At 44.5% G+C, this 16,876-nt stretch overlaps 1 long non-coding RNA gene across 1 annotated transcript in view; it reads right to left on the bottom strand.

The window, feature by feature from the left end:
- Positions 1-8,507, bottom strand: part of LOC121232820 — a 19,857-nt gene extending 11,350 nt beyond the window's left edge. The window contains exons 1-2 of the long non-coding RNA XR_005931710.1: positions 8,479-8,507; positions 4,681-4,686 (exon numbers count right to left, since the gene is read on the bottom strand). This is a non-coding gene — a long non-coding RNA (uncharacterized LOC121232820). The remainder of the gene's footprint in view (positions 1-4,680; positions 4,687-8,478) is intronic.
- Positions 8,508-16,876: the final 8,369 nt, after the last annotated feature.

Raw genomic sequence — 16,876 nt, 5'->3', positions numbered from 1 at the left:
CCTCCAGAGCCGAAGGGAGATGTCACAGCCAGAAGCAGGTCAGTCCTCCACAAAAACACGGACCTTCTTGGTATCAACAGTGCTGCTAAATCTGCCCTTCCTATGGTGACGACGAGCGGTAAGCATCTCTGCGTACCAGTTATTGCATGCAACACCCCTCCGGGTTTATATCACCATGTGCTGCTGGGTCTAGGCTGTACTAGGCGATGCAGTGTGTCGTCCCCCCCCGGGCTACTGGAGATGTCACCACTCCCCTGTGCATGGTTGTGCTGCATCTACGAAATTTTAATTAGTTAAAAAATAAGATCCATGCAGATTTTCAAGTTCATCTTACTGTACAGCAATGAAAGTGACTATTACAAAAGAAAACATGGATTAAGATGAGAGAAAGATTCATGCTCCCCTAGGGATCGTGGATATCAGACCAGAAGGGCTCTGCACCTGACTCAGCTTCCAGTTCCATTGCGATGTGGCTAACACCAGAGGCTTGAGAGATGTAAGACCCACAATAGGCTGAGTGGGATTATTTATGCCTCCCAAGCTCAGGTCCAAGTTAAATCTCACCCTGATCTCAAACAGCTGAAAAGTAGCTTGGACCCTGAAACATGCAGTTTAGTAGCCTTTCTAATGCATGCTATTCATTGCAGTTGTACATGTATTATATCCATGTATTATCTTTCACTTATATAATTTTAAGAATTATATTGCAAAAATGGTAAGTTTAAATTATATTTTATACACACATTTATAACAACGTTAAGAAAGAATCATCTTCTAAATGAGAGCCAAGTTACACCAAACAATCTCCACTAGTGCCAATCTATCCCCTATGCCTTGAATTCACCAGAGTGGAATTTAGTCTCCCAGGTCTGTTTTATCATGACATTACTAACTTGTCTAAGGGTTTGTCTCTGTAGGAATGCGACCAGAATGGTTACAGTGGAGAAGATACTCCATGTTAGTTCACTGTAAGAAGACTGTTCTAAGAAAACTAATGTATTCTCCAAGAAAATTATCCCATCTTGTAAGCAGCAAGGCAATCAGACTACTATTCCCTTTTTTCTTTTCTTTTGGCAGCAGAGTAAGTTTCTCTGGAACAGTGGAGAGCTTATCATTAGTCATCTCATGGGTGTCACAGCAGAAAGCACCTTGGTCAGCATTGATGCAGTGTACTGTTTTTTTGTCCCCGATTCTGCTCTTTGGTCCTTTAATGAGGAATAATGGGTTTTAAAGGCAAAATTCACATTTCTTTTTTAGGAGGAATGTTTTAAAAAGAGTTATACTGCATTTGTTGATAAACACTCAGGTTTTGCTTTTAAATATTGTCAAGGCTGGGAGCCTGATATAAAGTATACTGGTGGGAGGGGTAGAGGAGGTTGTGACCTACTGGGGAAATCAAAACGGACAAGGCCCTGAGACACCTGATCAACATTAGCATTGGGGTTAGCCCTGCTTGGTATGAGAGGTTGGACTAGAGACTTCCAGGGGTCCCTTCCCACCTAAATAATTTTAAGATACCAAGATGTAAATTGAGTTAGGAATATCTGGGACTTGTGTTTCCTGGGGTGGAGGTACTGTGTGCATTCAGGTGCTCTGAGGGCCTGTGGCAGGTACACCCCCCCACCCCCCCCCACCCCGACAGGAAACAAACTCCAGGCAGGGGGAGAGGAAAAAAACCCAAACCCTAGAGGCCACAGGTTGAAAATTGAACTGAACAATTGAGGTACACAGAAGTGTGACCTTTTGGCCAATGGGGATTAAAATGACCACAGATCAGATTTGACAAGGGTAAAACAGGGTCCCGCCAGAGGACATTTTGAATCAGTCTTCCTCGGAGCAGCGGGTCTGCAGTGGGGACTCTCCCCTTGGGTCGGGACGCCGCCCTAGGTAACTCCTGCAGGTTGAGAGCCCTCATCTTTTAGGTGAGTGATATGCGCATTTTGAGTCATCATTTGAAATCTTAAGAATTTTAAGTCGGCTGTGTGGTACTAATTCCCCTTAAATCACTGGGCTGTGGTTACACAATGTTATCGGAGTTCTAACTAACTTTTTACTGAAGATAAATCTGAGCTTAACACCTGGTGGATTTGATTGTGATGAGCCTCTGTAACAATTTAAATTGGAATAGGTCGGCAGATGGTGTTAATAGAGGAATTATTATGGAGGAACGGCTGAGCCCTTTCCCCCCAGGTCTGGACGGGGCGAAGGAGAAGTGGTCGAACCATTGAACAGGAATTAACAGGAACCACATTGCATTATTCAGCTCACAGCAGAGCATCCTGTGACATGTTCAATGTGTTGTTAGCTATTAGCTAACAGAAACCACCCCTGCATCCCCCCTCTGCTACCAAAACCTTGCCATGTAAACCCAATACAATGTCACATACACCTAAATATAAATTGTTACTGTTGGGGAGGGGATGTTAAAGTGCAAATAGTAAATTGTGTTAAATTTATCTGGTAAAGAGAAAAACAAATCTGATTATTTTTAGGCTAAATATATTAGTATGCTATTTTTTCTTTTATTCTACTTAATGGAATATTTGAAGCATACTAGATTGTTTTTACATTATAAAAACAATGAAAGAGATAAGTTACAGTGAACTTTAAGCAAGCTTTTGGGAGAGGGAAGAATTTGGAGGCTTATTTTGGTGGTTTTTTTTGAAATTACACTGTCATGTAAACTATTTTTAACGCTTTATTACTAGGCACAGTAATAAAGTGTTGAATCACAATTCAGAACTACTATATTTCACATAACTTGATAGTGATGATTTTGTTTAACAAGTAACAAAAGGTTTTGATCCTGCTGTGTTTTCACTGCGAGTACACTTGCATGTGTGCTTTTTTAAGTGGGACAATGTCTTGTTGGGCAGGTGGAAACATGCAGAGTGGCTAGTTCTTAGCTACATGTATGCAAACTGACTATTTCCCCCCCCCCGCCTTTTGTAAGAGGATAAGGGTTTGAGTTAAGACTCCACGAAGGTAGTTATAAAATTGGCTCCTTCTGTACCCAGCTACCAACTTCAACAAACCTTCTAGGAATTCAGTATCTACTTAACCCTCTGTTAAATTTGGTTGGAATTGGCCAAGAGACTTGGAAGTTAATAACTGAAGGGAGATGGATGAACAGGTGATGAAATTCCATCTTGTTCTCCTAGGAAATCAAAACACTTCAATTTACTCTTTGCAGCTTTTATTTATAATCTATATAAATAAAAATTATTAGTTTCAGAAAATCATACTTTATTTCTTCCTATATAGTAGGGTTGCTTGCTCACCAGTAGTAAATGGTGATGTAAGTTAATAATTCGGACATTTACTAAGCACACCCTCTATTAATGGTTCTTTCAAGTTTATAATCAAAATATTAAGAGAAAAAATGCTGATCCTCTTATTCTTGAGAATAAATCATTCTGACATTTGAAAAAAAAAGTGTCCTAAAAGTCTTTCAGGAGATATCAAAGCGAATTGTAAAACTAAAAACCATAACAACAAATATGTGGAACGAATCCTCCAGTAATTTCAGTGTTAGTGACTTCCCAAGGCAGAGGTAGTGTCTGAGTAGTTAACAGTCCTCAGTAGATTTTTTTTCTATGAATATATGTAGTTGCATTTGAACCCACCGGAACTTGGCTGCGGGAAGGAGTTTCGTAGCTTAACTACACATTGTGAAGAAGTACTTCCTTTTGTTCTGAACCTGCTAGTTTCGTTCCATAGCCCCTAGTCTTAGGGGAGAGAGAACAGTTTTTTTCTCTGTTCAGGATTTTATAGTTTTAATTCATATCTTGCCCTTAACATTTCCCTGCCCCTGAAAATTTCTATAGTTATAAAATATTTGTAGCCAAGCAATTTGTGTATTTTGTTTTTACTTTTAATGATTTGTGCAGTTACAGTACTAGGCTGTTCCCTTTCCTGAGGCTCACCAAAAGACAATTGAACTGAATATCTGCTGTTTATACTAGTGATGGCTAATTTGTGACCCACTGACTATATATGACTCTCCAGAAGAATTAATCTAGCTTTTCCTGGATCCCCAACATCTGCACTGGAAAATGGTTTGAGACTTTATAAAGACTGCAGAGACTGGATACCTAAACAACTCATCACACAATTGCAAGCATATGTTGTGTGGCCAAAATCAGTGTCCCTCATGACTAGGCATGCACCACCACATAGTTGAAATGCATGCCTTCTAGTCATTTGGTAGGGGAATTGTTGGGATATTGTCATAGGCAAGACAGTGTTGACTCAGAGAATTTCACTTTAAAAATATGTTAATTGGCAATAAATTTAATTTAATTATTAATTCAGGTATTGAGAAACAAAGAAGACAAACAATTAAACAAACACTTAGGGAAAACACCTTTCGTCCCCCTTTCCCAGGCTCAACTTCAGTCCAGACACCTCTCTTCCCCCCTCCCTGGTCTTCACTGACCTTTTTTTTTGCCGTGCATTACACTCGGTCCCTTCAGTGAGGCAACAGGCGTTCCAGGATGTTTGGAATAGTGCATAGTGTTTTTTTCTTCCACTGCTCCTGGCTTTTTATTAATTTCTTCTGTTCTGGCATGGGCTTATCTACAGGCTGCAGCCCCTTTTGGGGGTGTACCTGCTTTGGTGTGGCTTATCCACAGGCTGTAGTCCCCTTAGAGGCATACCACCTCCTCTGGCATGGAACACCTCCTTCTGAGAGTGTCTCCAGTTGTGTCCCCAACAATGTCCCCTTCCTTGTGTCTCTTTCTATTTTTCCTTATGTGTCCTCACATGTCTCCTCCTCTGTATCCTGCTCCTAGCTGCTACCACCCTTTGTTAAATATGTTTGTGCAGAGGTGTCATGTGTTCCTCTGAAGTTTTGGTATGTGGTGGGTTGTTTTCATCAGTTGCTGAGCTCACTGTGACCAGCTGTGACTAGCAGCACATGTTTCACATTCATGGATAACCTGTGCAATAGTGTCCATGGTCAAGTCCACCCCTCGATTGCAAGCCCATCTATATGTTGCATCTCTTCCCTGATGGCCTGAGGTATCATGGGCCCACAGAGCCGTAAATAGCTCACCCTTATGTTGCCAGTCCAGGTCCACCTGAGACACTTCAATCTTGGCAGCCTGATCCACCTGTTGGTTATTTTCATGCTCTTCAGTGGCCCGACTCTTGGGTACGTGAGCATCTACGTGATGTACTTTTACAACCAGATTCTCTAGCCAGGATGCAATATCTTGCCACAGTGCGGCAGCCCAGATGGGTTTACCTCTGCGCTGCCAGTTGCTCTGCTTCCATTGCTGTAGCCACCCCCATAGGGCATTTGCCACCATCCATGAGTCAGGATAGAGATAGAGCACTGGCCACTTCTCTCTTTCAGCAATGTCTAACGCTAGCTGGATGGCTTCCCCTCTGCAAACTGACTCGATTCACCTTCTCCTTCAGCAGTTTCTGCGATTTGTCGTGTAGGACTCCATACAGCAGCCTTCCACCTCCGATGCTTTCCCACAATGCAACAGGATCCGTCAGGGAACAGGGCATATTGCCTCTTATTTTCTGACAGTTTATTATACAGTGGGGCCTCTTCAGCATGTGTCACCTTCTCCCATAGTGATATTCTAAAATCTTTACCTTCTGGCCAGTCTGTGATCACTTCCAAAATTCCTGGGCGACTGGGGTTTCCTATGCGAGCTCCTCATGTGATCAGCGTGACCCACTTACTCCATGTGGCATCAGTTGCATGATGTGTAGAGGAGACCCTCCCTTTGAACATCCAGCCCAGCACTGGCAGTCGGGGTGCTAAGGGGAGCTGTGTTTCAGTACCAACCACTTCTGAGGCAGCTCGAACTCTTTCACATGCTGCCAATCAATATCTCTTTTTCCGTTGGAGTATAGCGAGCCTCGCATCCTCGATATCCTCGACTCCAAAACCCCAGGGGTCGACCTCGGGTCTCCCCAGGTGTTTTCTGCCAGAGGCTCCAGGTAGGGCCATTCTATCCAGCTGCAGTATAGAGCACGTTTTTAACATCTTGTCCTGCCCGGACTGGCCCAAGGGCTACTGCATGAACGATCTCCCGTTTAATTTGTGCAAAGGCTTGTTGTTGCTCAGGGCCCCATTTAAAATCATTCTTCTTCCGGGTCACTTGATAGAGAGGGCTTACAATCAGACTGTAATTTGGAATATGCATTCTCCAAAAACCCACAACACCTAAGAAGGCCTGTGTTTCCTTTTTATTAGTCGGTGGAGACATAGCTGCTCTTTTGTTGACCACGTCCATTGGGATCTGACTACGTCCATCTTGCCATTTTATTCCTAAAAACTGGATCTCCTGTGCAGGTCCCTTGACCTTACTTTCTTTTATGGCAAAACCGGCTTTCAGAAGGATTTGGATTATTTTCTTCCCTTTCTCAAACACTTCTGCTACTGTGTTGCCCCATACGATGATGTCATCAATGTATTGCAGGTGTTCCGGAGCTTCACCTTTTTCCAGTGCAGTCTGGATTAGTCCATGGCAAATGGTGGGGCTGCGCTTCCACCCCTGGGGCAGTCGATTCCAGGTGTATTGGATGCCCTCCAAGTAAAAGCAAACTGTGGCCTGCATTCTGCTGCCAGAGGGATTGAGAAAAACGCATTAGCAGTGTTAATTGTGGCATACCACTTGGCTGCCTTTGACTCTAGTTCGTATTGAAGTTCTAGCATATCTGGCACGGCAGCACTCAGTGGTGGCAAAACTTCATTCAGGCCACGATAGTCAACTGTTAGTCTCCACTCCCCATTAGACTTTTGCACTGGCCATATGGGACTATTAAAGGGTGAATGAGTTTTGCTGATCACTCCTTGGCTCTCCAGTTGGCGAATCAACTTGTGGATGGGAATCAGAGAGTCTCGGTTGGTGTGATATTGCTGCCGGTGCACCGTCGTGGTAGCAATTGGCACTTGTTCTTCAACCCTCAGCAGCCCCACAATCGAAGGGTCTTGAGAGAGACCAGGCAGGGTAGACAGCTGTTTAATTCCCTCCATTTCCAAGGCAGCTATACCAAAGGCCCATTGATACCCCTTCGGGTCCTTAAAATACCCTCTCCTGAGGTAATCAGGATGCACAGGGCCTCTGGTCCAGTCACAATGGGGTGTTTCTGCCATTCATTCCCAGTTAGGCTTACTTCAGCTTCCAATACAGTTAACTCTTGGGATCCCCCTGTCACACCAGAAATACAGATGGGTTCTGCCCCTTTATAACTTGATGGCATTAGAGTGCACTGTGCGCCGGTGTCTACTAGAGCGTTGTACTCCTGTGGGTCTAACATGCCAGGCCATCCAACTCCACAGTCTAGTAAACCCGGTTGTCCCTTTCCTCCACCTGGTTGGAGGCAGGGCCCCTCTAATTCTGGTCAGAGTATCCATTACTTATTTCTTGTAAAACTGACTTAGAAGGCCCTTCAAGAGGATCAGAAGTAAGATCAGCCCTTCCACTCTGTCTGGAATCTGGAACAGCAGTTTTCCTGGAAGAACCACCATTTGTGATTGTTTTTCCTTGCAGCTCACATACCCATGTGTCTCGGGTCGAGGTAGGTTTTCTATCCCACTTCCTCATGTCCTCTCCATGGTCAGATAGGTAAACCTCAGGGCACCTCGTGGTGTGTACCTTCTATATTCTCTCTCTTGAGCAGAGGAACGCTCACTCCTAACAGCTGAAATACTGGTCCATACAGGTGGGGAGTATGACTTTTCAATCAGTTCAATCAGTTTTTCGGACTTTTCGGACAGTTTTTCCACAGCCAAGTGTCACGACCCAGACTGGACAGACCAGGGAGTCGTGTTTAATTCGAAATTCCCTCTGGCTAAATTAAGGTGAAACGACACCAAACAATCAGTTACAGATTTTATTCATGACAGAAGCAAACTGAAATGGGGCGGTGTGGTAGTAGGTGGCAGGGTTTCTCACAAAAGGAATTGGCATAAGACTACTTCTGTAAACTGTGTAACCATATACATCGATTCAGGGAATAAGGAGTTCCCTCCCGTTGAGTCACAAGGTTCAGAGCAGACCCCCTTGCTTTCCAGACTCCTCCTCAGAGAAGGGTCTAGGGGCGGCTGGATCTACTCTTAGTCTCAGACTTGGTCAACGGTTTATGTCTTGAAACGGATGAGGTGTAGGTATTGTGGAAAAGGAAAAGGAAAGAGAGAAGAAGAGAGAGAGAGAAAAAGGAAGAGAGAAAGATTTCACCGGTCCTGGGTCCAGCATTGGTTCAGTCAGCCGAGGTGTCCAGTCAGCTGAGGGGTCCAGTCCCGGTGGGCTTGCACACCCGGGGCTTCAGTTTGTGTCCTTTTATCATCCTGGCCCCTCCTTCAGGTGGGCACCCGAGCTCGTCAGGTTAATGAACAGTTTGTGAGCCTTTGGGTTTGGGGCTCGTTTGTGGAGTAACTTCTCCTTCCCTGCAGACACTGCCATTGTTTGATCTTTGTATCAGGACAGTTTATCAGAACAGGGAGCTGCGGACCCTCCAGCACGCCCTCCCCCTCCTGTTGCTGATGTCTGAGCTGATGGGCTTTTCACCTTGGTTCCTTGCTGTGCAGGGTTTGTCTTTAAGCAGAACTTGCCCCACCACAATGTTTGAGACATTAACTCTTTCAGTCTCTCACACAAAGATGCAGGCTTGTAGGGCGGAAGAGAGACTTTCTTCATATTGCCAGAGTTGGCGAGCCATTTTATCCACCGTCGGTGCCTCTTTTTCTTTCCAGGTCAGTACTGCCAATGGATTGGCATAGGATGATGGTGCGCTCTATACAAATGTCCACCACGTGGGTCATGTGCATTGGACTTCATCTGGATCTCTGGGCAATTGTGCTTTGTCCAGGTCATAATAAATCATCTCTAGCACAGCTAATTCTCTCAGATATTGGATACTTCTCTCCATGGTGGTCCACTTGCTTGACTGACATATAACATCTTCCTTAAAGGGGTACCTTTCCTTCACGCCTGACAGGAGTCACCTCCAGAGGCTGATGGCTTGTGTCCCTTTTCCAATTGCCTTGTCAATGCCACCTTCCCTGGGCAGCGATCCCAGCTGCTTGGCTTCCCTACCTTCTAATTCCAGGCTACTAGCCCCATTGTCCCAGCATTGGATCAGTGTCCTGGTTTCAGCTGGGATAGAGTTAATTGTCTTCCTAATAGCTGGTATAGTGCTATTTTTTGAGTTCAGTATGAGAAGAATGTTGATAATGCACTGATGCTTTCAGTTGTTGCTAAGTAATGTTTAGTCTCAAGTCAAGGATTTTTGAGCTTCTCATGCCCAGCCAGCAAGAAGGCTGGAGGGGCACAAGAAGTTGGGAGGGGACACAGCCAGGGCAGCTGACCCAAAGTGGCCAAAGGAATATTCCATACCATGTGACGTCACATCTAGTATATAAACTGGGGGGAGTGGGGCTGGGGGGAATTGCTGTCTGGGGACTAACTGGGTGTCGATTGGCGGGTGGTGAGCAATTGCACTGTGCATCATTTGTATATTCCAATCCTTTTATTATTACTGTTGTCATTTTATTAGTGTTATCATTATCATTATTAGTTTCTTCTTTTCTGTTCTATTAAACCATTCTTATCTCAACCCACGAGTTTTACTTTTTTTTTCCAGTTCTCTCCCCCATCCCACTGGGTGGAGGGGAAGTGAGTGAGCAGCTGTGTGGTGCTTACTTGCTGGCTGGGGTTAAACCACGAGAAGCAGCCAGGTGATAATGTGCTCACCTGGATGACAGCTGAAATCTTTTTGCATGTCCCGCAGCTCACTCAAGGATAGGGATCCAGTGATTACCTCTGGTTTTGCCTCTTCCTCTTGTGATGACCCTGGTTCATCTTCATCCTTCGCTAAGCAAACTGATTTCTTTGTATATTTTCTTCTTCTGTATGGGGGCAACTTATACTGGCACAGGTTGGTTCTCTGATTCAGCTGCAGTGCCTGTCGCCGGGGTTGGAGTGGCCGCAGTGCCTGTTGCTTTGTTGTTAGATCCAGAGACCTTCTCTTCCCCTTGAGGGTACTGAGTGGTGTTGAACAGGGCTCGACAGGCATGGGCCAGGCCCCAGCATATTGCAGTGATTTGAGTCTCCCTGGAATTGTCGGGGTGACAGCATACTTTTTCCAAATGTTCAACTAGTTTTTCAGGATTCTGCACTTGTTCAAGGGTGAAGTTCCAAAACATTGGAGGTACCCACCGCCCTAGGCATTTTCCCATACTACCCCACACACCCTGCCACTCATAATTATCCAGCCTTGGGGCAGATCTCTGGGTGATCTTCTTCAATAGCTGTTTAACCCTAAACAAGACCTGAACCACATTCAGGAGCATGCTAGTTCCTAGCAGTAGGACCATGCTGGTTTCAACATTCCAAGGGTATTCAAATTTTTCAAAATTCTCAAATGCTATTGTAGTTAGCCTGGAGGAGAAGGGGAAGGTGAAGAAAGGTGCCTCCCCCATAGACTGGCTCTCCGAGGAGAAAAGGTAAAGGGTGTAATTATTAATAGTTTCCTACAGATGGCTCCCGAAGTATAGAGGTGATGACAATGCTGAGTGCAAATACCGGAATAGTTCCATGACCAGTAATTTTATCATATCATAAACCAGTGTTACACAATACATCAAAGCGAAAACCTTAATCCACCTCCCATGGATGATAAGCAGCAGCACAGGGACTACATACAGCAAGTGAGGTGATACATAACAGAACTCTAAAAACGAGTGCCACAACTCTAAGAGCCCATAAATCAACATAGTGACCAGCGACTATTAGACCAATATAATGAATGCTTGCAACAAATTTGTTTTAACACGCTCTCATCAGGTCTGTCGTTATCTCAACTCTTCGATCCCCACGCTGGGCACCAAAATGGACTGTCATGGTTTAACCCCAGCCAGCATCTAAGCACCATGCAGCCTCTCCCCTCCACCCAGTGGGATGGGGGAGGGAATCGGGGAAAAAAAGTAAAACTCATGGATTGAGATAAGAACAGTTTAATAGAACAGAAAGGAAGAAACTAATAATTATAATCATAACAATAATAAAATGACAGTAAAAATAATAAAAGGATTGGAATATACAAGTGATGCACAATGCAATTGCTCACCACTCCCCGACCGATGCCCAGTTAGTTCTGAAGCAGTGATCCGCCCCCCAGGCCAACTCCCCCAGTTTATATACTAGACATGATGTCACATGGTATGGCATACCCCTTTGGCCAGTTTGGGTCAGCTGTCCTGTCTCTGTCCCCCTCCTAACTTCTTGTGCCCCTCCAGCGTTCTTGCTGGCTGGGCATGAGAAGCTGAAAAATCCTTAACTTAGTCTAAACACTACTTAGCAACAACTGAAAACATCAGTGTGATATCAACATTATTCTCATACTAAGTTCAAAACATAACACTATACCTGCTACTAGGAAGACAATTAACTCTATCCCAGCCGAAACCAGGACAACCTTCTATCTCCTCTCTCTTGCCTAGAGGAATGCCTACTCCTAATAGCCGAGATACTGGTCTGTACAGGATGGAGGCCGAACTTATCCTCAAATTACTGAACTCTCGGGACAGTTTCTCGGCTAGTATGTCTGGCAGTTTCTCTACAGCCAAGATGAGAGAGGAAGAGAGATTTTCTTAGTATCACCGGAGTTGGCAAGCCACATCATCCACTGTCGGTGCCTCTTCGTCTTTCTAGTCCATTGGTGCCAATGCGTTGGCATACAATGATGGTGTGCTCCCTACAAACTTCCGCCACATGGGTCCTGTGCATTGGAATTTGTCTGGATCTGTGGGTAACCGCATTGTATGGGTCATAATAAACCATCTCTAGCATGGCTAATTCCCTCAGGTACTGGATACCTCTCTTCATGGTGGTCCATTTGCCTGGTTGACGTATAACATCTTCCTTGAAGGAGTACCTTTCCCTCACGCCCAACAGAAGTTGCCTCCAGAGGCTGAGGGCTTGTGTCTTTTTTCCAATTGCTTTGTCAATGCCCCCTTCCCTAGAAAGGGATCTGAGCTGCTTGGCTTCCCTACCCTCTAATTCCAAGCTACTGGTTCCGTTATCCCAGCATTGGAGCAGCCAGGTGATAATGTGCTCACGTGGACGACGGCTGAAATCTTTTCGCATATCTCGCAGCTCACTCGAGGATAGGGATCAAGTGATTGCCTCTGGTTCTGCCTCTTTCTCCTGTTCCCATGATGACCCTTGTTCACCTTTATCCCTTACTAAGTGAATTGATTTTTTTATATTTCTTCTTCTGTATAGGGGCGACTGATACTGGCACTGGTTGATTCTCTGGTTCAGCTGCAGTGCCTGTCACCGGGGTTTGAGTAGCCACAGTCGCGGGGGTTGGAGTAGCTGCAGTGCTTGTCGCGGGGGTTGATCTCTGGGTGGTATTTTTAAATAGTTCTTTAACCCTAAACAAGACCTGAACCACATTCAGGAACATGCTAGTTCCTAGCAATAGGACCATGCTGGTTTCAACATCTCAAGGCTATTCAAAATTTGCAAAATCCTCAAACTGTATTGTAATTAGCCTGGCGGAGAAGAGGAAGATGTGGGAAGATGTCTCTCCCATAGGTTGGCTCCCCGAGGAGAAAAGGTAAAAAGTGTAGTTATTAATAGTTTCTGATAGATGGCTCCCAAAGTACAGAGGTGACAGCAATACTGAGTACAAATACCAGATTAGTTTCACGACTAGCAATTCTATCGTATCATAAGCCAGAGTTATAGAGTACAACAACATGATAACTGTAGCCCAATTCCCACAGGTGATAAAAAGCACAACAGGAGGCATATACTGCAAGTAAGGTATTACATAACGCACCTTTAAGAACAAGCACACCAATGTTAAGAGCAAAATAACATTGTGACCAGTGACTATTAAGCCAATACAATGAATACTTATAACGAATTTGTTTTAACACACTCTGATCAGATCTGTCTTTAGCTCAACCCTTCAAGCCTCACATTGGGCACCAAAATGGACTGTCGTGGTTTAACCCCAGCCCCAGTGGGATGGGGAGGAGAATAGGGAAAATAAGTAAAATTCGTGGGTTGAGATAAGAACAGTTTAATAACTAAAATAAAAATTATATATTATAATAACAATAATAATAATACAAATATGATAACAATAATAATAATTGTCATGAAAAGGAATATAACAAAAAGAGATAAATTAGACCCAAGAAAAGTGATGCACAATGCAATTGCTCACCACCTGCTGACCGATGCCCAAGCAGCGATCCGCACCTCCCAGCCAACTCCCCCCAGTTTATATACTGAGCATGACGTTCTATGGTATGAAATATCCCTTTGGCTAGTTCAGGTCAGCTGTCCTGGCTATGCTCCCTCCCAGCTTCTTGTGCGCCCGCTTGCTGGCAGAGCATGGGAAACTGAAAAATCCTTAACTTAGGATAAGCGCTACTTAGCAACAACTAAAACATCAGTGTGTTATCATCAACATTATTCTCACACTAAATCCAAAACACACTGTACCAGCTTCTAAGAAGAAAATTAACTCTATCCCAGCCTAAACCAGGACACACCCTCAGTCCGAAAGGTGCTTGGGGGAGCTGCCCATTGATTCACAAGATAGTTGAGGTTGGAAGGGACCTCTGGAGGTCATCTTGTCCAACCCCTTTGCTCAAGCAGGGCCACCGAGAGCAGGTTGCCCAGGACCATGTCCAGATGGCTTTTGAATATCTCCAAGGAGGGAGACTCCACAACCTTTCTGGGCAACCTGTTCCAATTCCCAGTCACCCTCACAGTAAAAAGCATTTCCTGATGTTCAGACGGAATCTCCTGTGTTTCAGCTTGTGCCTCTTGTCCTGTCACTGGGCACCACTGAAAAGAGCCTGGCTCTGTCTTCTATGCACCCTTCCTTCAGGTATTTATATACAGTGATAAGATCCCCCCTGAGCCTTCCCTTCTCTAGGTTAAAATGGCCCAGCTCTCTCAGCCTTTCATCATAGGAGAGATGCTCTGGTCCCTTCATCATCTTTGTGGCCCTTCGTTGAACTCTCTCTAGTATGTCCATGTCTCTCTTTGCTGTGGTTTAACCCCGGTAGGCAGCTAAGCACCACACAGCTGCTCGCTCACTCCCTCGTCCCAGTGGGATGGGGGAGAGAATCCAAAGGGTAAAAGTCCAAAAACTCATAGGTTGAGATAAAGACAGTTTAATAAGAAAAAACCCAAAGAAAATAATAAAAAAAAAACAAAGAAAAGCAAAACCAAGAAAAACAAGTGCTGAAAAAAACCCCAATTGCTCACCACCAGGTGACTGATGTACAGGCAGTTCACGAACAATGGCAGCCCCAGCAAACTTCCCCCCAACCCTGGTTTTATTGCTGAGCACAAAGTCATATGGCATGAAAGATTCCTTTGGTCAGATGGGGTCAGCTGTCCCAGCTGTGTCCCCTCCAAACTTCTTGTGCACCCCCTAGCCTATCCGCTGGTGGGGCAGTGTGAGAAACAGAAAAGGCCTTGACACTGTGTAAGCACTGTTCAGCAATAACTAAACCATCAGTGTATTATCAACAGTGTTTTCATCACAAATACAAAACAAAGTCTGGGGTGGTCCCCGCTGACTCAGAGCTAGCCAACATAATTCCAATTTACAAGAAGGGCATGAGGGAAGACCCAGGAAACTACAGACCTGTTAGTCTAACCTCAGTACCTGGAAAAATTATGGAGAAGATCATACTGGGTGCTATTGAAAGGTATTTAAAGGACAATGCAATCATCAGGCACAGTCAACATGGGTTCACAAAGGGAAAGTCCTGCCTAACTAATTTAATATCCTTCTACGATAAGATCACCTGCCTAGTGGATGAAGGGAAGGTGGTGGATGTAGTTTTTCTGGATTTTAGTAAGGCTTTTGATGCTGTTCCTCACAGCATCCTTCTGGACAAGTTGTCCAACTACGAGATGAGCAGGTACATGGTGTGCTGGGTGAAGAACTGGCTGAATGTCAGGGCTCAAAGGGTTGTAGTGAATGTGTTGTCCCAAAAGTGGGTTTCGGTACTCGGTGTGCAATGAGCCTATCTCGCACTCAGAGACAAGATATTGTGATGATGAGCTTTGCAATGTATTACACCAACTTCTTTTGGCATAGTAACTGCTGTTAATAACTTTAAGATTTCTGCCCCATGCTTCACAGGAGTTCCTTGGGATGATAAAAGTCCCTGTTCTTTCCATATGGCTCCATGAGCATGCACAATTCCAAAAGCATATTTAGAATCGGTATAAATATTCACTTGTTTCCCTTGTGATAACTCTAAGGCTCTGGTAAGAGCAATCAATTCAGCTTTTTGTGCAGAAGTGTTTATAGGAAGAGGCCGAGACTCAATTTCTTCATTCATAGTCACTACTGCATATGCGGCCTTTCGTTCTCCTTTTGAAACAAAACTACTACCATCCGTAAATAAGGTCCAGTCTGGATTTTCCAGGGGGGTGTCCTTCAAATCTGGTTGACTGGAATACACTTGTTCAATAGATTGAATGCAATCAGGTACCAAATTCTCATCACCAGTAATAGGCAACAGTGTGGCTGGGTTCAAGGAAGAAGACGTTTTCATGATTATATCATCTCGTTCCAATAATACAGCTTGGTACTGTATCATCCTGCTTGGGGATAACCAACGATGTCCTCTCTGCTCTAATACCACAGCTACTGCATGTGGAACTGTCGTGGTTTAACCCCAGCCAGCAACGAAGCACCACGCAGCCGCTCACTCACTCCCCTCCCACCCAGTGGGTTGGGGGAGAAAATCGGGAAAAGAAGTAAAACTCGTGGGTTGAGATAAGAACGGTTTAATAGAACAGAAAAGAAGAAACTAATAATGATAATGATAACACTAATAAAATGACAGCAGTAATAATAAAAGGATTGGAATGTACAAATGATGCGCATTGCAATTGCTCACCACCCGCCAATCAACGCCCAGTTAGTCCCCAAGCAGCGATCCCCTGCCCCCATTCCCCCCAGTTCCTATACTAGATGGGACGTCACATGGTATGGAATACCCCATTGGCCAGTTTGGGTCAGCTGCCCTGGCTGTGTCCTGTGCCAACTTCTTGTGCCCCTCCAGCTTTCTCGCTGGCTGGGCATGAGAAGCTGAAAAATCCTTGACTTTAGACTAAACACTACTTAGCAACAACTGAAAACATCAGTGTTATCAACATTCTTCTCATACTGAACTCAAAACATAGCACCGTACCAGCTACTAGGAAGACAATTAACTATCCCAGCTGAAACCAGGACAGGAACAAATACAGTAATTGATTGTCCCATAGTCAATTTCCGAGCTTCTTGAATCAACAATAAAGTTGCAGCTACAGCTCGGAGACATGCTGGCTACCCCTTGCTTACTTCATCTAGTTGTTTAGAAAAATATGCTACTGGTCTTTTCCAATCTCCCAACATTTGGGTCAAAACTCCCAAGGCTATGTGTAATCTCGTGTACATATAATGCAAAGGGTTTAGTACGATCTGGTAATCCCAAAGCAGGGGCTTTCATCAGGGCCTGCTTAATGTCATCAAAACCCTTTTGACGCTCCGAAGTCCACTCTAGGACTTCTCCTGGTCCTTTTATAGCTGCATACAGAGGCTTGGCCATTAACCCAAAATTGGGTATCCACAGTCTACACTATCCTGCTATTCCTAAGAATCCTCTTAGTTCTCTTTTGGACTGAGGTGGGGCAATTCAACATATTGCTTCTTTACGTTCAGTCCCCAGTTTTCTTTCTCCTTGTGATATTTCAAATCCAAGATAGGTAACAACCCTCTGTGCCACTTCTGCCTTTTTCTGAGATACTCGATATCCAGCTAATCCCAGAAAGTTCAACAAACTTATGGTCGCCTCCTTGCACTGCTGTTCAGTTTC

This window comes from Aquila chrysaetos, chromosome W (genome assembly GCF_900496995.4).
Source record: "Aquila chrysaetos chrysaetos chromosome W, bAquChr1.4, whole genome shotgun sequence".
Classification (NCBI taxonomy): domain Eukaryota; kingdom Metazoa; phylum Chordata; class Aves; order Accipitriformes; family Accipitridae; genus Aquila; species Aquila chrysaetos.
The sequence above is the reverse complement of the archived record's forward strand: the minus strand, read 5'-3'. Positions and strand labels throughout refer to the sequence as shown.